This window comes from Pseudophryne corroboree, unplaced genomic scaffold (genome assembly GCF_028390025.1).
Source record: "Pseudophryne corroboree isolate aPseCor3 unplaced genomic scaffold, aPseCor3.hap2 scaffold_2009, whole genome shotgun sequence".
NCBI classification, from domain to species: Eukaryota; Metazoa; Chordata; class Amphibia; order Anura; family Myobatrachidae; genus Pseudophryne; species Pseudophryne corroboree.
The window spans coordinates 55,985-78,613 of record NW_026968650.1 but is presented as its reverse complement, the minus strand read 5'-3'; the positions used below and the strand labels follow the sequence as shown (position 1 = coordinate 78,613).

The 22,629-nt window shown below is 35.6% G+C and overlaps 8 non-coding genes across 8 annotated transcripts; all 8 read right to left on the bottom strand.

The window, feature by feature from the left end:
• Positions 1-252: 252 nt before the first annotated feature.
• Positions 253-345, bottom strand: TRNAI-UAU (transfer RNA isoleucine (anticodon UAU)). Its single transcript is given in 2 exon segments — positions 253-288; positions 308-345. It is a non-coding gene; the product is annotated as a tRNA-Ile (tRNA).
• Positions 346-2,950: 2,605 nt separating this feature from the next.
• Positions 2,951-3,043, bottom strand: TRNAI-UAU (transfer RNA isoleucine (anticodon UAU)). Its single transcript is given in 2 exon segments — positions 2,951-2,986; positions 3,006-3,043. It is a non-coding gene; the product is annotated as a tRNA-Ile (tRNA).
• Positions 3,044-4,743: 1,700 nt separating this feature from the next.
• TRNAI-UAU (transfer RNA isoleucine (anticodon UAU)) lies at positions 4,744-4,836 on the bottom strand. The gene is given in 2 exon segments: positions 4,744-4,779; positions 4,799-4,836. It is a non-coding gene; the product is annotated as a tRNA-Ile (tRNA).
• A 3,504-nt stretch (positions 4,837-8,340) lies between these two features.
• Positions 8,341-8,433, bottom strand: TRNAI-UAU (transfer RNA isoleucine (anticodon UAU)). Its single transcript is given in 2 exon segments — positions 8,341-8,376; positions 8,396-8,433. It is a non-coding gene; the product is annotated as a tRNA-Ile (tRNA).
• A 1,700-nt stretch (positions 8,434-10,133) lies between these two features.
• On the bottom strand, positions 10,134-10,226 carry TRNAI-UAU (transfer RNA isoleucine (anticodon UAU)). Its single transcript is given in 2 exon segments — positions 10,134-10,169; positions 10,189-10,226. It is a non-coding gene; the product is annotated as a tRNA-Ile (tRNA).
• A 4,402-nt stretch (positions 10,227-14,628) lies between these two features.
• On the bottom strand, positions 14,629-14,721 carry TRNAI-UAU (transfer RNA isoleucine (anticodon UAU)). The gene is given in 2 exon segments: positions 14,629-14,664; positions 14,684-14,721. It is a non-coding gene; the product is annotated as a tRNA-Ile (tRNA).
• Positions 14,722-17,321: 2,600 nt separating this feature from the next.
• TRNAI-UAU (transfer RNA isoleucine (anticodon UAU)) lies at positions 17,322-17,414 on the bottom strand. Its single transcript is given in 2 exon segments — positions 17,322-17,357; positions 17,377-17,414. It is a non-coding gene; the product is annotated as a tRNA-Ile (tRNA).
• A 2,569-nt stretch (positions 17,415-19,983) lies between these two features.
• TRNAI-UAU (transfer RNA isoleucine (anticodon UAU)) lies at positions 19,984-20,076 on the bottom strand. Its single transcript is given in 2 exon segments — positions 19,984-20,019; positions 20,039-20,076. It is a non-coding gene; the product is annotated as a tRNA-Ile (tRNA).
• Between the last annotated feature and the right edge of the window lie 2,553 nt (positions 20,077-22,629).

The following is a 22,629-nucleotide window of genomic DNA, read 5'->3' as shown; positions in this document are numbered from 1 at the left end:
AAATCAATTTGATGCAACTGCTTTACCAACAGTATGTTAATCTTTTCCATTGCTGTTTTGTTGGCTGACTGAAGGAAGATATGCAGTGCATTTGAACCAAAGCAGATGTGTGCTGACAACTTAAATGCACAATCATGTTTGTGTTTTTTCTTTCTTTCTTCCATCCTTTGTAATATCATATTAAATATTAAGGTAGCAGTTTATAATCAATGACTAATGACATAAGAAAAGGAAAAAAACAATGTACAAAGATGCTCCAGGTGAGGCTTGAACTCACAACCTCAGCATTGCTCAACAGATACTGTCTTATAAGTACCGCGCGCTGACCAATTGCGCCACTGGAGCACTTTGCAGCATTTATTGGTTATGCTAGATGTTGATTTTATTCAATACAATCAGTACAGTCATAAGAATTGAAAAAGAAAATCATTTTTGGTGATGAATGATGAGCAACAAAGGAACATGCATGCTAGATGGCACTTGAATAAGCTGTCCACGGTGATAGAAAAGGTTTAAAAAACAACAACAACAATGTTATCATAATTAATGTCATATTTTAGCTTCTGTGGTCATTTTTTACAAGCTAAACACTGCAAGACTGTTTTACAGTTGAAGCAAGGATAAAATATCAACTCTAGTGATGAGACACTTGCTGTAAATAACTTCCAACTCAGACGGGACTTAAACCCACAATCACTGGCTTAGGAGAACAGTGCCTTACCCATTATGCCAGTGGTGCTTACTGATGTCTTTATTTAAGACTGATAGGTTTTTAATAGTCAATTATTTATGTTTGAAAAACATTGAAGCTGTTTACTGTGTTCTTTGCATTACCAAGTCCTGAAAGAAATGTGCTGGTACTATCCAGAGCTCTCAGTATGGATTATCATGCTATATTGCAGAAAATCAATTTGATGCAACTGCTTTACCAACAGTATGTTAATCTTTTCCATTGCTGTTTTGTTGGCTGACTGAAGGAAGATATGCAGTGCATTTGAACCAAAGCAGATGTGTGCTGACAAATTAAATGCACAATCATGTTTGTGTTTTTTCTTTCTTTCTTCCATCCTTTGTAATATCATATTAAATATTAAGGTAGCAGTTTATAATCAATGACTAATGACAAGGGAAAAAAACAGTATACAAAGATGTTCCAGGTGAGGCTTGAACTCAAAACCTCGGCATTGCTCAACAGATACTGTCTTATAAGTACCGCGCGCAGACCAATTGCGCCACTGGAGCACTTTGTAGTTTTAATTTGTTATGCTAGATGTGGATTTTATTCAATACAATCAGTACAGTCATAAGAATTGAAAAAGAAAATCATTTTTGGTGATGAATGATGAGCAACAAAGGAACATGCATGCCAGATGGCACTTGAATAATCTGCCCACGATGATAGAAAAGGTTTAAAAAAAAACAACAACAATGTTATTTTTGTCATATTTTAGCTTCTGTGGTCATTTTTTACAAGCTAAACACTGCAAGACTGTTTTACAGTTGAAGCAAGGATAAAATATCAACTCTAGTGATGAGGCACTTGCTGTAATGACTTCCAACTCAGACGGGACTTAAACCCACAACCACTGGCTTAGGAGAACAGTGCCTTATCCATTATGGCAGTGGTGCTTACTGATGTCCTTATTTAAGACTGATAGGTTTTTAATAGTCAATTATTTATTTTTGAAAAAAAGTGAAGCTGTTTACTGTGTTCTTTGCATTACCAAGTCCAGCAAGAAATGTGCTGGTACTAACCAGAGCTGTCAGTATGGATTATCATGCTATATTGCAGAAAATCAATTTAATGCAACTGCTTTACCAACAGTATGTTAATCTTTTCCATTGCTGTTTTGTTGGCTGACTGAAGGAAGATATGCAGTGCATTTGAACCAAAGCAGATGTGTGCTGACAACTTAAATGCACAATCATGTTTGTGTTTTTTCTTTCTTTCTTCCATCCTTTGTAATATCATATTAAATATTAAGGTAGCAGTTTATAATCAATGACTAATGACATAAGAAAAGGAAAAAAAAACAGTATACAAAAATGCTCCATGTGAGGCTTGAACTCACAACCTCGGCATTGCTCAACAGATTCTGTCTTATAAGTACCGTGCGCTGACTAATTGCGCCACTGGAGCGCTTTTCAGCATTAATTGGTTATGCTAGATGTGGATTTTATTCAATACAATCAGTACAGTCATAAGAATTGAAAAAGAAAATCATTTTTGGTGATGAATGATGAGCAACAAAGGAACATGCATGCCAGATGGCACTTGAATAAGCTGTCCACGGTGATAGAAAAGGTTTAAAAAACAACAACAACAATGTTATCATAATTAATGTCATATTTTAGCTTCTGTGGTCATTTTTTACAAGCTAAACGCTGCAAGACTGTTTTACAGTTGAAGCAAGGATAAAATATCAACTCTAGTGATGAGACACTTGCTGTAATGACTTCCAACTCAGACGGGACTTAAACCAACAACCACTGGCTTAGGAGAACAGTGCCTTACCCATTATGCCAGTGGTGCTTACTGATGTTCTTATTTAGGACAGTTAGGTTTTTAATAGTCAATTATTTATTTTTGAAAAAAATTGAAGCTGTTAACTGTGTTCTTTGCATTACCAAGTCCAGCAAGAAATGTGCTGGTACTATCCAGAGCTGTCAGTATGGATTATCATGCTATATTGCAGAAAATCAATTTGATGCAACTGCTTTACCAACAGTATGTTAATCTTTTCCATTGCTGTTTTGTTGGCTGACTGAAGGAAGATATGCAGTGCATTTGAACCAAAGCAGATGTGTGCTGACAAATTAAATGCACAATCATGTTTGTGTTTTTTCTTTCTTTCTTCCATCCTTTGTAATATCATATTAAATATTAAGGTAGCAGTTTATAATCAATGACTAATGACATAAGAAAAGGAAAAAAAACAGTGTACAAAGATGCTCCAGGTGAGGCTTGAACTCACAACCTCAGCATTGCTCAACAGATACTGTCTTATAAGTACCGCGCGCTGACCAATTGCGCCACTGGAGCACTTTGCAGCATTTATTGGTTATGCTAGATGTGGATTTTATTCAATACAATCAGTACAGTCATAAGAATTGAAAAAGAAAATCATTTTTGGTGATGAATGATGAGCAACAAAGGAACATGCATGCTAGATCGCACTTGAATAAGCTGTCCACGGTGATAGAAAAGGTTTAAAAACAACAACAACAATGTTATCATAATTAATGTCATATTTTAGCTTCTGTGGTCATTTTTTACAAGCTAAACACTGCAAGACTGTTTTACAGTTGAAGCAAGGATAAAATATCAACTCTAGTGATGAGACACTTGCTGTAAATAACTTCCAACTCAGACGGGACTTAAACCCACAATCACTGGCTTAGGAGAACAGTGCCTTACCCATTATGCCAGTGGTGCTTACTGATGTCTTTATTTAAGACTGATAGGTTTTTAATAGTCAATTATTTATGTTTGAAAAAAATTGAAGCTGTTTACTGTGTTCTTTGCATTACCAAGTCCTGCAAGAAATGTGCTGGTACTATCCAGAGCTGTCAGTATGGATTATCATGCTATATTGCAGAAAATCAATTTGATGCAACTGCTTTACCAACAGTATGTTAATCTTTTCCATTGCTGTTTTGTTGGCTGACTGAAGGAAGATATGCAGTGCATTTGAACCAAAGCAGATGTGTGCTGACAACTTAAATGCACAATCATGTTTGTGTTTTTTCTTTCTTTCTTCCATCATTTGTAATATCATATTAAATATTAAGGTAGCAGTTTATAATCAATGACTAATGACAAGGAAAAAAAACAGTATACAAAGATGTTCCAGGTGAGGCTTGAACTCAAAACCTCAGCATTGCTCAACAGATACTGTCTTATAAGTACCGCGCGCAGACCAATTGCGCCACTGGAGCACTTTGTAGTTTTAATTTGTTATGCTAGATGTGGATTTTATTCAATACAATCAGTACAGTCATAAGAATTGAAAAAGAAAATCATTTTTGGTGATGAATGATGAGCAACAAAGGAACATGCATGCCAGATGGCACTTGAATAATCTGCCCACGATGATAGAAAAGGTTTAAAAAAAAACAACAACAATGTTATTTTTGTCATATTTTAGCTTCTGTGGTCATTTTTTACAAGCTAAACACTGCAAGACTGTTTTACAGTTGAAGCAAGGATAAAATATCAACTCTAGTGATGAGACACTTGCTGTAATGACTTCCAACTCAGACGGGACTTAAACCCACAACCACTGGCTTAGGAGAACAGTGCCTTATCCATTATGCCAGTTGTGCTTACTGATGTCCTTATTTAAGACTGATAGGTTTTTAATAGTCAATTATTTATTTTTGAAAAAAAGTGAAGCTGTTTACTGTGTTCTTTGCATTACCAAGTCCAGCAAGAAATGTGCTGGTACTAACCTGAGCTGTCAGTATGGATTATCATGCTATATTGCAGAAAATCAATTTGATGCAACTGCTTTACCAACAGTATGTTAATCTTTTCCACTGCTGTTTTGTTGGCTGACTGAAGGAAGATATGCAGTGCATTTGAACCAAAGCAGATGTGTGCTGACAACTTAAATGCACAATCATGTTTGTGTTTTTTCTTTCTTTCTTCCATCCTTTGTAATATCATATTAAATATTAAGGTAGCAGTTTATAATCAATGACTTATGACATAAGAAAAGGAAAAAAAACAGTATACAAAGATGCTCCAGGTGAGGCTTGAACTCACAACCTCGGCATTGCTCAACAGATACTGTCTTATAAGTACCGCGCGCTGACCAATTGTGCCACTGGAGCTCTTTGTAGCATTAATTGGTTATGCTAGATGTGGATTTTATTCAATACAATCAGTACAGTCATAAGAATTGAAAAAGAAAATCATTTTTGGTGATGAATGATGAGCAACAAAGGAACATGCATGCCAGATGGCACTTGAATAATCTGCCCACGATGATAGAAAAGGTTTAAAAAAAAACAACAACAATGTTATTTTTGTCATATTTTAGCTTCTGTGGTCATTTTTTACAAGCTAAACACTGCAAGACTGTTTTACAGTTGAAGCAAGGATAAAATATCAACTCTAGTGATGAGGCACTTGCTGTAATGACTTCCAACTCAGACGGGACTTAAACCCACAACCACTGGCTTAGGAGAACAGTGCCTTATCCATTATGCCAGTTGTGCTTACTGATGTCCTTATTTAAGACTGATAGGTTTTTAATAGTCAATTATTTATTTTTGAAAAAAAGTGAAGCTGTTTACTGTGTTCTTTGCATTACCAAGTCCAGCAAGAAATGTGCTGGTACTAACCAGAGCTGTCAGTATGGATTATCATGCTATATTGCAGAAAATCAATTTGATGCAACTGCTTTACCAACAGTATGTTAATCTTTTCCATTGCTGTTTTGTTGGCTGACTGAAGGAAGATATGCAGTGCATTTGAACCAAAGCAGATGTGTGCTGACAACTTAAATGCACAATCATGTTTGTGTTTTTTCTTTCTTTCTTCCATCCTTTGTAATATCATATTAAATATTAAGGTAGCAGTTTATAATCAATGACTAATGACATAAGAAAAGGAAAAAAACAATGTACAAAGATGCTCCAGGTGAGGCTTGAACTCACAACCTCAGCATTGCTCAACAGATACTGTCTTATAACTACCGCGCGCTGACCAATTGCGCCACTGGAGCACTTTGCAGCATTTATTGGTTATGCTAGATGTTGATTTTATTCAATACAATCAGTACAGTCATAAGAATTGAAAAAGAAAATCATTTTTGGTGATGAATGATGAGCAACAAAGGAACATGCATGCTAGATGGCACTTGAATAAGCTGTCCACGGTGATAGAAAAGGTTTAAAAAACAACAACAACAACAATGTTATCATAATTAATGTCATATTTTAGCTTCTGTGGTCATTTTTTACAAGCTAAACACTGCAAGACTGTTTTACAGTTGAAGCAAGGATAAAATATCAACTCTAGTGATGAGACACTTGCTGTAAATAACTTCCAACTCAGACGGGACTTAAACCCACAATCACTGGCTTAGGAGAACAGTGCCTTACCCATTATGCCAGTGGTGCTTACTGATGTCTTTATTTAAGACTGATAGGTTTTTAATAGTCAATTATTTATGTTTGAAAAACATTGAAGCTGTTTACTGTGTTCTTTGCATTACCAAGTCCTGAAAGAAATGTGCTGGTACTACCCAGAGCTCTCAGTATGGATTATCATGCTATATTGCAGAAAATCAATTTGATGCAACTGCTTTACCAACAGTATGTTAATCTTTTCCACTGCTGTTTTGTTGGCTGACTGAAGGAAGATATGCAGTGCATTTGAACCAAAGCAGATGTGTGCTGACAAATTAAATGCACAATCATGTTTGTGTTTTTTCTTTCTTTCTTCCATCCTTTGTAATATCATATTAAATATTAAGGTAGCAGTTTATAATCAATGACTAATGACAAGGGAAAAAAACAGTATACAAAGATGTTCCAGGTGAGGCTTGAACTCAAAACCTCGGCATTGCTCAACAGATACTGTCTTATAAGTACCGCGCGCAGACCAATTGCGCCACTGGAGCACTTTGTAGTTTTAATTTGTTATGCTAGATGTGGATTTTATTCAATACAATCAGTACAGTCATAAGAATTGAAAAAGAAAATCATTTTTGGTGATGAATGATGAGCAACAAAGGAACATGCATGCCAGATGGCACTTGAATAATCTGCCCACGATGATAGAAAAGGTTTAAAAAAAAACAACAACAATGTTATTTTTGTCATATTTTAGCTTCTGTGGTCATTTTTTACAAGCTAAACACTGCAAGACTGTTTTACAGTTGAAGCAAGGATAAAATATCAACTCTAGTGATGAGGCACTTGCTGTAATGACTTCCAACTCAGACGGGACTTAAACCCACAACCACTGGCTTAGGAGAACAGTGCCTTATCCATTATGGCAGTGGTGCTTACTGATGTCCTTATTTAAGACTGATAGGTTTTTAATAGTCAATTATTTATTTTTGAAAAAAAGTGAAGCTGTTTACTGTGTTCTTTGCATTACCAAGTCCAGCAAGAAATGTGCTGGTACTAACCAGAGCTGTCAGTATGGATTATCACGCTATATTGCAGAAAATCAATTTAATGCAACTGCTTTACCAACAGTATGTTAATCTTTTCCATTGCTGTTTTGTTGGCTGACTGAAGGAAGATATGCAGTGCATTTGAACCAAAGCAGATGTGTGCTGACAACTTAAATGCACAATCATGTTTGTGTTTTTTCTTTCTTTCTTCCATCCTTTGTAATATCATATTAAATATTAAGGTAGCAGTTTATAATCAATGACTAATGACATAAGAAAAGGAAAAAAAAACAGTATACAAAAATGCTCCATGTGAGGCTTGAACTCACAACCTCGGCATTGCTCAACAGATTCTGTCTTATAAGTACCGTGCGCTGACTAATTGCGCCACTGGAGCGCTTTTCAGCATTATTTGGTTATGCTAGATGTGGATTTTATTCAATACAATCAGTACAGTCATAAGAATTGAAAAAGAAAATCATTTTTGGTGATGAATGATGAGCAACAAAGGAACATGCATGCCAGATGGCACTTGAATAAGCTGTCCACGGTGATAGAAAAGGTTTAAAAAACAACAACAACAATGTTATCATAATTAATGTCATATTTTAGCTTCTGTGGTCATTTTTTACAAGCTAAACGCTGCAAGACTGTTTTACAGTTGAAGCAAGGATAAAATATCAACTCTAGTGATGAGACACTTGCTGTAATGACTTCCAACTCAGACGGGACTTAAACCAACAACCACTGGCTTAGGAGAACAGTGCCTTACCCATTATGCCAGTGGTGCTTACTGATGTTCTTATTTAGGACAGTTAGGTTTTTAATAGTCAATTATTTATTTTTGAAAAAAATTGAAGCTGTTAACTGTGTTCTTTGCATTACCAAGTCCAGCAAGAAATGTGCTGGTACTATCCAGAGCTGTCAGTATGGATTATCATGCTATATTGCAGAAAATCAATTTGATGCAACTGCTTTACCAACAGTATGTTAATCTTTTCCATTGCTGTTTTGTTGGCTGACTGAAGGAAGATATGCAGTGCATTTGAACCAAAGCAGATGTGTGCTGACAACTTAAATGCACAATCATGTTTGTGATTTTTCTTTCTTTCTTCCATCCTTTGTAATATCATATTAAATATTAAGGTAGCAGTTTATAATCAATGACTAATGACATAAGAAAAGGAAAAAAAACAGTGTACAAAGATGCTCCAGGTGAGGCTTGAACTCACAACCTCAGCATTGCTCAACAGATACTGTCTTATAAGTACCGCGCGCTGACCAATTGCGCCACTGGAGCACTTTGCAGCATTTATTGGTTATGCTAGATGTGGATTTTATTCAATACAATCAGTACAGTCATAAGAATTGAAAAAGAAAATCATTTTTGGTGATGAATGATGAGCAACAAAGGAACATGCATGCTAGATGGCACTTGAATAAGCTGTCCACGGTGATAGAAAAGGTTTAAAAACAACAACAACAATGTTATCATAATTAATGTCATATTTTAGCTTCTGTGGTCATTTTTTACAAGCTAAACACTGCAAGACTGTTTTACAGTTGAAGCAAGGATAAAATATCAACTCTAGTGATGAGACACTTGCTGTAAATAACTTCCAACTCAGACGGGACTTAAACCCACAATCACTGGCTTAGGAGAACAGTGCCTTACCCATTATGCCAGTGGTGCTTACTGATGTCTTTATTTAAGACTGATAGGTTTTTAATAGTCAATTATTTATGTTTGAAAAAAATTTGAAGCTGTTTACTGTGTTCTTTGCATTACCAAGTCCTGCAAGAAATGTGCTGGTACTATCCAGAGCTGTCAGTATGGATTATCATGCTATATTGCAGAAAATCAATTTGATGCAACTGCTTTACCAACAGTATGTTAATCTTTTCCATTGCTGTTTTGTTGGCTGACTGAAGGAAGATATGCAGTGCATTTGAACCAAAGCAGATGTGTGCTGACAACTTAAATGCACAATCATGTTTGTGTTTTTTCTTTCTTTCTTCCATCCTTTGTAATATCATATTAAATATTAAGGTAGCAGTTTATAATCAATGACTAATGACAAGGAAAAAAAACAGTATACAAAGATGTTCCAGGTGAGGCTTGAACTCAAAACCTCGGCATTGCTCAACAGATACTGTCTTATAAGTACCGCGCGCAGACCAATTGCGCCACTGGAGCACTTTGTAGTTTTAATTTGTTATGCTAGATGTGGATTTTATTCAATACAATCAGTACAGTCATAAGAATTGAAAAAGAAAATCATTTTTGGTGATGAATGATGAGCAACAAAGGAACATGCATGCCAGATGGCACTTGAATAATCTGCCCACGATGATAGAAAAGGTTTAAAAAAAAACAACAACAATGTTATTTTTGTCATATTTTAGCTTCTGTGGTCATTTTTTACAAGCTAAACACTGCAAGACTGTTTTACAGTTGAAGCAAGGATAAAATATCAACTCTAGTGATGAGGCACTTGCTGTAATGACTTCCAACTCAGACGGGACTTAAACCCACAACCACTGGCTTAGGAGAACAGTGCCTTATCCATTATGCCAGTTGTGCTTACTGATGTCCTTATTTAAGACTGATAGGTTTTTAATAGTCAATTATTTATTTTTGAAAAAAAGTGAAGCTGTTTACTGTGTTCTTTGCATTACCAAGTCCAGCAAGAAATGTGCTGGTACTAACCAGAGCTGTCAGTATGGATTATCATGCTATATTGCAGAAAATCAATTTGATGCAACTGCTTTACCAACAGTATGTTAATCTTTTCCATTGCTGTTTTGTTGGCTGACTGAAGGAAGATATGCAGTGCATTTGAACCAAAGCAGATGTGTGCTGACAACTTAAATGCACAATCATGTTTGTGTTTTTTCTTTCTTTCTTCCATCCTTTGTAATATCATATTAAATATTAAGGTAGCAGTTTATAATCAATGACTAATGACATAAGAAAAGGAAAAAAACAATGTACAAAGATGCTCCAGGTGAGGCTTGAACTCACAACCTCAGCATTGCTCAACAGATACTGTCTTATAAGTACCGCGCGCTGACCAATTGCGCCACTGGAGCACTTTGCAGCATTTATTGGTTATGCTAGATGTTGATTTTATTCAATACAATCAGTACAGTCATAAGAATTGAAAAAGAAAATCATTTTTGGTGATGAATGATGAGCAACAAAGGAACATGCATGCTAGATGGCACTTGAATAAGCTGTCCACGGTGATAGAAAAGGTTTAAAAAACAACAACAACAATGTTATCATAATTAATGTCATATTTTAGCTTCTGTGGTCATTTTTTACAAGCTAAACACTGCAAGACTATTTTACAGTTGAAGCAAGGATAAAATATCAACTCTAGTGATGAGACACTTGCTGTAAATAACTTCCAACTCAGACAGGACTTAAACCCACAATCACTGGCTTAGGAGAACAGTGCCTTACCCATTATGCCAGTGGTGCTTACTGATGTCTTTATTTAAGACTGATAGGTTTTTAATAGTCAATTATTTATGTTTGAAAAACATTGAAGCTGTTTACTGTGTTCTTTGCATTACCAAGTCCTGAAAGAAATGTGCTGGTACTATCCAGAGCTCTCAGTATGGATTATCATGCTATATTGCAGAAAATCAATTTGATGCAACTGCTTTACCAACAGTATGTTAATCTTTTCCATTGCTGTTTTGTTGGCTGACTGAAGGAAGATATGCAGTGCATTTGAACCAAAGCAGATGTGTGCTGACAAATTAAATGCACAATCATGTTTGTGTTTTTTCTTTCTTTCTTCCATCCTTTGTAATATCATATTAAATATTAAGGTAGCAGTTTATAATCAATGACTAATGACAAGGGAAAAAAACAGTATACAAAGATGTTCCAGGTGAGGCTTGAACTCAAAACCTCGGCATTGCTCAACAGATACTGTCTTATAAGTACCGCGCGCAGACCAATTGCGCCACTGGAGCACTTTGTAGTTTTAATTTGTTATGCTAGATGTGGATTTTATTCAATACAATCAGTACAGTCATAAGAATTGAAAAAGAAAATCATTTTTGGTGATGAATGATGAGCAACAAAGGAACATGCATGCCAGATGGCACTTGAATAATCTGCCCACGATGATAGAAAAGGTTTAAAAAAAAACAACAACAATGTTATTTTTGTCATATTTTAGCTTCTGTGGTCATTTTTTACAAGCTAAACACTGCAAGACTGTTTTACAGTTGAAGCAAGGATAAAATATCAACTCTAGTGATGAGGCACTTGCTGTAATGACTTCCAACTCAGACGGGACTTAAACCCACAACCACTGGCTTAGGAGAACAGTGCCTTATCCATTATGGCAGTGGTGCTTACTGATGTCCTTATTTAAGACTGATAGGTTTTTAATAGTCAATTATTTATTTTTGAAAAAAAGTGAAGCTGTTTACTGTGTTCTTTGCATTACCAAGTCCAGCAAGAAATGTGCTGGTACTAACCAGAGCTGTCAGTATGGATTATCATGCTATATTGCAGAAAATCAATTTAATGCAACTGCTTTACCAACAGTATGTTAATCTTTTCCATTGCTGTTTTGTTGGCTGACTGAAGGAAGATATGCAGTGCATTTGAACCAAAGCAGATGTGTGCTGACAACTTAAATGCACAATCATGTTTGTGTTTTTTCTTTCTTTCTTCCATCCTTTGTAATATCATATTAAATATTAAGGTAGCAGTTTATAATCAATGACTAATGACATAAGAAAAGGAAAAAAAAACAGTATACAAAAATGCTCCATGTGAGGCTTGAACTCACAACCTCGGCATTGCTCAACAGATTCTGTCTTATAAGTACCGTGCGCTGACTAATTGCGCCACTGGAGCGCTTTTCAGCATTAATTGGTTATGCTAGATGTGGATTTTATTCAATACAATCAGTACAGTCATAAGAATTGAAAAAGAAAATCATTTTTGGTGATGAATGATGAGCAACAAAGGAACATGCATGCCAGATGGCACTTGAATAAGCTGTCCACGGTGATAGAAAAGGTTTAAAAAACAACAACAACAATGTTATCATAATTAATGTCATATTTTAGCTTCTGTGGTCATTTTTTACAAGCTAAACACTGCAAGACTGTTTTACAGTTGAAGCAAGGATAAAATATCAACTCTAGTGATGAGACACTTGCTGTAATGACTTCCAACTCAGACGGGACTTAAACCAACAACCACTGGCTTAGGAGAACAGTGCCTTACCCATTATGCCAGTGGTGCTTACTGATGTCTTTATTTAAGACTGATAGGTTTTTAATAGTCAATTATTTATGTTTGAAAAAAATTGAAGCTGTTTACTTTGTTCTTTGCATTACCAAGTCCTGCAAGAAATGTGCTGGTACTATCCAGAGCTGTCAGTATGGATTATCATGCTATATTGCAGAAAATCAATTTGATGCAACTGCTTTACCAACAGTATGTTAATCTTTTCCATTGCTGTTTTGTTGGCTGACTGAAGGAAGATATGCAGTGCATTTGAACCAAAGCAGATGTGTGCTGACAAATTAAATGCACAATCATGTTTGTGTTTTTTCTTTCTTTCTTCCATCCTTTGTAATATCATATTAAATATTAAGGTAGCAGTTTATAATCAATGACTAATGACAAGGGAAAAAAACAGTATACAAAGATGTTCCAGGTGAGGCTTGAACTCAAAACCTCGGCATTGCTCAACAGATACTGTCTTATAAGTACCGCGCGCAGACCAATTGCGCCACTGGAGCACTTTGTAGTTTTAATTTGTTATGCTAGATGTGGATTTTATTCAATACAATCAGTACAGTCATAAGAATTGAAAAAGAAAATCATTTTTGGTGATGAATGATGAGCAACAAAGGAACATGCATGCCAGATGGCACTTGAATAATCTGCCCACGATGATAGAAAAGGTTTAAAAAAAAACAACAACAATGTTATTTTTGTCATATTTTAGCTTCTGTGGTCATTTTTTACAAGCTAAACACTGCAAGACTGTTTTACAGTTGAAGCAAGGATAAAATATCAACTCTAGTGATGAGGCACTTGCTGTAATGACTTCCAACTCAGACGGGACTTAAACCCACAACCACTGGCTTAGGAGAACAGTGCCTTATCCATTATGGCAGTGGTGCTTACTGATGTCCTTATTTAAGACTGATAGGTTTTTAATAGTCAATTATTTATTTTTGAAAAAAAGTGAAGCTGTTTACTGTGTTCTTTGCATTACCAAGTCCAGCAAGAAATGTGCTGGTACTAACCAGAGCTGTCAGTATGGATTATCATGCTATATTGCAGAAAATCAATTTAATGCAACTGCTTTACCAACAGTATGTTAATCTTTTCCATTGCTGTTTTGTTGGCTGACTGAAGGAAGATATGCAGTGCATTTGAACCAAAGCAGATGTGTGCTGACAACTTAAATGCACAATCATGTTTGTGTTTTTTCTTTCTTTCTTCCATCCTTTGTAATATCATATTAAATATTAAGGTAGCAGTTTATAATCAATGACTAATGACATAAGAAAAGGAAAAAAAAACAGTATACAAAAATGCTCCATGTGAGGCTTGAACTCACAACCTCGGCATTGCTCAACAGATTCTGTCTTATAAGTACCGTGCGCTGACTAATTGCGCCACTGGAGCGCTTTTCAGCATTAATTGGTTATGCTAGATGTGGATTTTATTCAATACAATCAGTACAGTCATAAGAATTGAAAAAGAAAATCATTTTTGGTGATGAATGATGAGCAACAAAGGAACATGCATGCCAGATGGCACTTGAATAAGCTGTCCACGGTGATAGAAAAGGTTTAAAAAACAACAACAACAACAATGTTATCATAATTAATGTCATATTTTAGCTTCTGTGGTCATTTTTTACAAGCTAAACGCTGCAAGACTGTTTTACAGTTGAAGCAAGGATAAAATATCAACTCTAGTGATGAGACACTTGCTGTAATGACTTCCAACTCAGACGGGACTTAAACCAACAACCACTGGCTTAGGAGAACAGTGCCTTACCCATTATGCCAGTGGTGCTTACTGATGTTCTTATTTAGGACAGTTAGGTTTTTAATAGTCAATTATTTATTTTTGAAAAAAATTGAAGCTGTTAACTGTGTTCTTTGCATTACCAAGTCCAGCAAGAAATGTGCTGGTACTATCCAGAGCTGTCAGTATGGATTATCATGCTATATTGCAGAAAATCAATTTGATGCAACTGCTTTACCAACAGTATGTTAATCTTTTCCATTGCTGTTTTGTTGGCTGACTGAAGGAAGATATGCAGTGCATTTGAACCAAAGCAGATGTGTGCTGACAACTTAAATGCACAATCATGTTTGTGATTTTTCTTTCTTTCTTCCATCCTTTGTAATATCATATTAAATATTAAGGTAGCAGTTTATAATCAATGACTAATGACATAAGAAAAGGAAAAAAAACAGTGTACAAAGATGCTCCAGGTGAGGCTTGAACTCACAACCTCAGCATTGCTCAACAGATACTGTCTTATAAGTACCGCGCGCTGACCAATTGCGCCACTGGAGCACTTTGCAGCATTTATTGGTTATGCTAGATGTGGATTTTATTCAATACAATCAGTACAGTCATAAGAATTGAAAAAGAAAATCATTTTTGGTGATGAATGATGAGCAACAAAGGAACATGCATGCTAGATGGCACTTGAATAAGCTGTCCACGGTGATAGAAAAGGTTTAAAAACAACAACAACAATGTTATCATAATTAATGTCATATTTTAGCTTCTGTGGTCATTTTTTACAAGCTAAACACTGCAAGACTGTTTTACAGTTGAAGCAAGGATAAAATATCAACTCTAGTGATGAGACACTTGCTGTAAATAACTTCCAACTCAGACGGGACTTAAACCCACAATCACTGGCTTAGGAGAACAGTGCCTTACCCATTATGCCAGTGGTGCTTACTGATGTCTTTATTTAAGACTGATAGGTTTTTAATAGTCAATTATTTATGTTTGAAAAAAATTGAAGCTGTTTACTGTGTTCTTTGCATTACCAAGTCCTGCAAGAAATGTGCTGGTACTATCCAGAGCTGTCAGTATGGATTATCATGCTATATTGCAGAAAATCAATTTGATGCAACTGCTTTAGCAACAGTATGTTAATCTTTTCCATTGCTGTTTTGTTGGCTGACTGAAGGAAGATATGCAGTGCATTTGAACCAAAGCAGATGTGTGCTGACAACTTAAATGCACAATCATGTTTGTGTTTTTTCTTTCTTTCTTCCATCCTTTGTAATATCATATTAAATATTAAGGTAGCAGTTTATAATCAATGACTAATGACAAGGAAAAAAAACAGTATACAAAGATGTTCCAGGTGAGGCTTGAACTCAAAACCTCGGCATTGCTCAACAGATACTGTCTTATAATTACCGCGCGCAGACCAATTGCGCCACTGGAGCACTTTGTAGTTTTAATTTGTTATGCTAGATGTGGATTTTATTCAATACAATCAGTACAGTCATAAGAATTGAAAAAGAAAATCATTTTTGGTGATGAATGATGAGCAACAAAGGAACATGCATGCCAGATGGCACTTGAATAATCTGCCCACGATGATAGAAAAGGTTTAAAAAAAAACAACAACAATGTTATTTTTGTCATATTTTAGCTTCTGTGGTCATTTTTTACAAGCTAAACACTGCAAGACTGTTTTACAGTTGAAGCAAGGATAAAATATCAACTCTAGTGATGAGGCACTTGCTGTAATGACTTCCAACTCAGACGGGACTTAAACCCACAACCACTGGCTTAGGAGAACAGTGCCTTATCCATTATGCCAGTTGTGCTTACTGATGTCCTTATTTAAGACTGATAGGTTTTTAATAGTCAATTATTTATTTTTGAAAAAAAGTGAAGCTGTTTACTGTGTTCTTTGCATTACCAAGTCCAGCAAGAAATGTGCTGGTACTAACCAGAGCTGTCAGTATGGATTATCATGCTATATTGCAGAAAATCAATTTGATGCAACTGCTTTACCAACAGTATGTTAATCTTTTCCATTGTTGTTTTGTTGGCTGACTGAAGGAAGATATGCAGTGCATTTGAACCAAAGCAGATGTGTGCTGACAACTTAAATGCACAATCATGTTTGTGTTTTTTCTTTCTTTCTTCCATCCTTTGTAATATCATATTAAATATTAAGGTAGCAGTTTATAATCAATGACTAATGACATAAGAAAAGGAAAAAAAAACAGTATACAAAAATGCTCCATGTGAGGCTTGAACTCACAACCTCGGCATTGCTCAACAGATACTGTCTTATAAGTACCGTACGCTGACTAATTGTGCCACTGGAGCGCTTTTCAGCATTAATTGGTTATGCTAGATGTGGATTTTATTCAATACAATCAGTATAGTCATAAGAATTGAAAAAGAAAATCATTTTTGGTGATGAATGATGAGCAACAAAGGAACATGCATGCCAGATGGCACTTGAATAAGCTGTCCACGGTGATAGAAAAGGTTTAAAAAACAACAACAACAACAATGTTATCATAACTAATGTCATATTTTAGCTTCTGTGGTAATTTTTTACAAGCTAAACGCTGCAAGACTGTTTTACAGTTGAAGCAAGGATAAAATATCAACTCTAGTGATGAGACACTTGCTGTAATGACTTCCAACTCAGACGGGACTTAAACCAACAACCACTGGCTTAGGAGAACAGTGCCTTACCCATTATGCCAGTGGTGCTTACTGATGTTCTTATTTAGGACAGTTAGGTTTTTAATAGTCAATTATTTATTTTTGAAAAAAATTGAAGCTGTTAACTGTGTTCTTTGCATTACCAAGTCCAGCAAGAAATGTGCTGGTACTATCCAGAGCTGTCAGTATGGATTATCATGCTATATTGCAGAAAATCAATTTGATGCAACTGCTTTACCAACAGTATGTTAATCTTTTCCATTGCTGTTTTGTTGGCTGACTGAAGGAAGATATGCAGTGCATTTGAACCAAAGCAGATGTGTGCTGACAACTTAAATGCACAATCATGTTTGTGATTTTTCTTTCTTTCTTCCATCCTTTGTAATATCATATTAAATATTAAGGTAGCAGTTTATAATCAATGACTAATGTCAAGGGAAAAAAACTGTATACAAAGATGCTCCAGGTGAGGCTTGAACTCACAACCTCAGCATTGCTCAACAGATACTGTCTTATAAGTACCGCGTGCTGACCAATTGCACCACTGGAGCACTTTGCAGCATTCATTGGTTATGCTAGATGTGGATTTTATTCAATACAATCAGTACAGTCATAAGAATTGAAAAAGAAAATCATTTTTTGTGATGAATTATGAGCAACAAATGAACATGCATGTCAGATGGTACTTGAATAAGCTGTCCACGATGATAGAAAAGGTTTAAAAAAAACAACAACAATGTTATCATAATAAATGTCATATTTTAGCTTCTGTGGTCATTTTTTACAAGCTAAACACTGCAAGACTGTTTTACAGTTGAAGCAAGGCTAAAATATCAACTCTAGTGATGAGACACTTGCTGTAATGACTTCCACCCCATATGGGACTTGGACCCCCTGGCTTAGGAGGGCAGTGACTTATCCATTATGCCAGTGGTGCTTACTGATGTCCTTATTGAAGACTGATAGGTTTTTAATAGTCAATTATTTATTTTTGAAAAGAAGTGAAGCTGTTTACTGTGTTCTTTGCATTACCAAGTCCAGCAAGAAATGTGCTGGTACTAACCAGAGCTGTCAGTATGGATTATCATGCTATATTGCAGAAAATCAATTTGATGCAACTGCTTTACCAACAGTATGTTAATCTTTTCCATTGCTGTTTTGTTGGTTGACTAAGCAGTGCATTTGAACCAAAGCAGATGTGTGCTGACAACTTAAAAGCACAATCATGTTTGTGTTTTTTCTTTCTTTCTTCTATCCTTTGTAATATCATATTAAATATTAAGGTAGCAGTTTATAATCAATGACTAATGACATAAGAAAAGGAAAAAAAACAATATACAAAGATGCTGCAGGTGAGGCTTGAACTCACAACCTCAGCATTGCTCAACAGATACTGGCTTATAAGTACTGCGCGCTGACCAATTGCGCCACTGGAGCACTTTGCAGCATTAATTGGTTATGCTAGATGTGGATTTTATTCAATACAATCAGAACAGTCATAAGAATTGAAAAAGAAAATCATTTTTGGTGATGAATGATGAGCAACAAAGGAACATGCATGCCAGATGGCACTTGAATAAGCTGTCCACGGTGATAGAAAAGGTTTAAAAAACAACAACATCAATGTTATCATAATTAATGTCATATTTTAGCTTCTGTGGTCATTTTTTACAAGCTAAACACTGCAAGACTGTTTTACAGTTGAAGCAAGACTAAAATATCAACTCTAGTGATGAGACACTTGCTGTAATGACTTCCACCCCATATGGGACTTGGACCCCCTGGCTTAGGAGGGCAGTGACTTATCCATTATGCCAGTGGTGCTTACTGATGTCCTTATTGAAGACTGATAGGTTTTTAATAGTCAATTATTTATTTTTGAAAAAAAGTGAAGCTGTTTACTGTGTTCTTTGCATTACCAAGTCCAGCAAGAAATGTGCTGGTACTATCCAGAGCTGTCAGTATGGATTATTATGCTATATTGCAGAAAATCAATTTGATGCAACTGCTTTACCAACAGTATGTTAATCTTTTCCATTGCTGTTTTGTTGGTTGACTAAGCAGTGCATTTGAACCAAAGCAGATGTGTGCTGACAACTTAAATGCACAATCATGTTTGTGTTTTTTCTTTCTTTCTTCTATCCTTTGTAATATCATATTAAATATCAAGGTAGCAGTTTATAATCAATGACTAATGACAAGGAAAAAAAACAGTATACAAAGATGCTCCAGGTGAGGCTTGAACTCAAAACCTCGGCATTGCTCAACAGATACTGTCTTATAAGAACCACGCGCAGACCAATTGCGCCACTGGAGCACTTTGTAGCATTAATTTGTTATGCTAGATGTGGATTTTATTCAATACAATCAGTACAGTCATAAGAATTGAAAAAGAAAATCATTTTTGGTGATGAATGATGATCAACAAAGGAACATGCATGCCAGATGGCACTTGAATAAGCTGCCCACGGTGATAGAAAAGGTTTAAAAAAAACAACAACAATGTTATTTTTGTCATATTTTAGCTTCTGTGGTCATTTTTTACAAGCTAAACACTGCAATACTGTTTTACAGTTGAAGCAAGGATAAAATATCAACTCTAGTGATGAGGCACTTGCTGTAATGACTTTCAACTCAGACGGGACTTAAACCCACAACCACTGGCTTAGGAGAACAGTGCCTTATCCATTATGCCAGTGGTGCTTACTGATGTCCTTATTTAAGACTGATAGGTTTTTAATAGTCAATTATTTATTTTTGAAAAAAAGTGAAGCTGTTTACTGTGTTCTTTGCATTACCAAGTACAGCAAGAAATGTCTTGGTACTAACCAGAGCTGTCAGTATGGATTATCATGCTATGTTGCAGAAAATCAATTTGATGCAACTGCTTTACCAACAGTATGTTAATCTTTTCCATTGCTGTTTTGTTGGCTGACTGAAGGAAGATATGCAGTGCATTTGAACCAAAGCAGATGTGTGCTGACAACTTAAATGCACAATCATGTTTGTGTTTTTTCTTTCTTTCTTCCATCCTTTGTAATATCATATTATTTATTAAGGTAGCAGTTTATAATCAATGACTAATGACATAAGAAAAGGAAAAAAATCAGTATACAAAGATGCTCCAGGTGAGGCTTGAACTCACAACCTCAGCATTGCTCAACAGATACTGTCTTATAAGTACCACGCGCTGACCAATTGCGCCACTGGAGCACTTTGCAGCATTAATTGGTTATGCTAGATGTGGATTTTATTCAATACAATCAGTACAGTCATAAGAATTGAAAAAGAAAATAATTTTTGGTGATGAATGATGAGCAACAAAGGAACATGCATGCCAGATGGCACTTGAATAAGCTGTCCACGGTGATAGAAAAGGTTTAAAAAACAACAACAACAATGTTATAATAATTAATGTCATATTTTAGCTTCTGTGGTCATTTTTTACAAGCTAAACACTGCAAGACTGTTTTACAGTTGAAGCAAGGATAAAATATCAACTCTAGTGATGAGGCACTTGCTGTAATGACTTCCAACTCAGACGGGACTTAAACCCACAACCACTGGCTTAGGAGAACAGTGCCTTATCCATTATGCCAGTTGTGCTTACTGATGTCCTTATTTAAGACTGATAGGTTTTTAATAGTCAATTATTTATTTTTGAAAAAAAGTGAAGCTGTTTACTGTGTTCTTTGCATTACCAAGTCCTGAAAGAAATGTGCTGGTACTATCCAGAGCTCTCAGTATGGATTATCATGCTATATTGCAGAAAATCAATTTGATGCAACTGCTTTACCAACAGTATGTTAATCTTTTCCATTGCTGTTTTGTTGGCTGACTGAAGGAAGATATGCAGTGCATTTGAACCAAAGCAGATGTGTGCTGACAAATTAAATGCACAATCATGTTTGTGTTTTTTCTTTCTTTCTTCCATCCTTTGTAATATCATATTAAATATTAAGGTAGCAGTTTATAATCAATGACTAATGACAAGGGAAAAAAACAGTATTTAAAGATGTTCCAGGTGAGGCTTGAACTCAAAACCTCGGCATTGCTCAACAGATACTGTCTTATAAGTACCGCGCGCAGACCAATTGCGCCACTGGAGCACTTTGTAGTTTTAATTTGTTATGCTAGATGTGGATTTTATTCAATACAATCAGTACAGTCATAAGAATTGAAAAAGAAAATCATTTTTGGTGATGAATGATGAGCAACAAAGGAACATGCATGCCAGATGGCACTTGAATAATCTGCCCACGATGATAGAAAAGGTTTAAAAAAAAACAACAACAATGTTATTTTTGTCATATTTTAGCTTCTGTGGTCATTTTTTACAAGCTAAACACTGCAAGACTGTTTTACAGTTGAAGCAAGGATAAAATATCAACTCTAGTGATGAGGCACTTGCTGTAATGACTTCCAACTCAGACGGGACTTAAACCCACAACCACTGGCTTAGGAGAACAGTGCCTTATCCATTATGCCAGTTGTGCTTACTGATGTCCTTATTTAAGACTGATAGGTTTTTAATAGTCAATTATTTATTTTTGAAAAAAAGTGAAGCTGTTTACTGTGTTCTTTGCATTACCAAGTCCAGCAAGAAATGTGCTGGTACTAACCAGAGCTGTCAGTATGGATTATCATGCTATATTGCAGAAAATCAATTTGATGCAACTGCTTTACCAACAGTATGTTAATCTTTTCCATTGCTGTTTTGTTGGCTGACTGAAGGAAGATATGCAGTGCATTTGAACCAAAGCAGATGTGTGCTGACAACTTAAATGCACAATCATGTTTGTGTTTTTTCTTTCTTTCTTCCATCCTTTGTAATATCATATTAAATATTAAGGTAGCAGTTTATAATCAATGACTAATGACATAAGAAAAGGAAAAAAAAACAGTATACAAAAATGCTCCATGTGAGGCTTGAACTCACAACCTCAGCATTGCTCAACAGATTCTGTCTTATAAGTACCGTGCGCTGACTAATTGCGCCACTGGAGCGCTTTTCAGCATTAATTGGTTATGCTAGATGTGGATTTTATTCAATACAATCAGTACAGTCATAAGAATTGAAAAAGAAAATCATTTTTGGTGATGAATGATGAGCAACAAAGGAACATGCATGCCAGATGGCACTTGAATAAGCTGTCCACGGTGATAGAAAAGGTTTAAAAAACAACAACAACAATGTTATCATAATTAATGTCATATTTTAGCTTCTGTGGTCATTTTATACAAGCTAAACGCTGCAAGACTGTTTTACAGTTGAAGCAAGGATAAAATATCAACTCTAGTGATGAGACACTTGCTGTAATGACTTCCAACTCAGACGGGACTTAAACCAACAACCACTGGCTTAGGAGAACAGTGCCTTACCCATTATGCCAGTGGTGCTTACTGATGTTCTTATTTAGGACAGTTAGGTTTTTAATAGTCAATTATTTATTTTTGAAAAAAATTGAAGCTGTTAACTGTGTTCTTTGCATTACCAAGTCCAGCAAGAAATGTGCTGGTACTATCCAGAGCTGTCAGTATGGATTATCATGCTATATTGCAGAAAATCAATTTGATGCAACTGCTTTACCAACAGTATGTTAATCTTTTCCATTGCTGTTTTGTTGGCTGACTGAAGGAAGATATGCAGTGCATTTGAACCAAAGCAGATGTGTGCTGACAACTTAAATGCACAATCATGTTTGTGATTTTTCTTTCTTTCTTCCATCCTTTGTAATATCATATTAAATATTAAGGTAGCAGTTT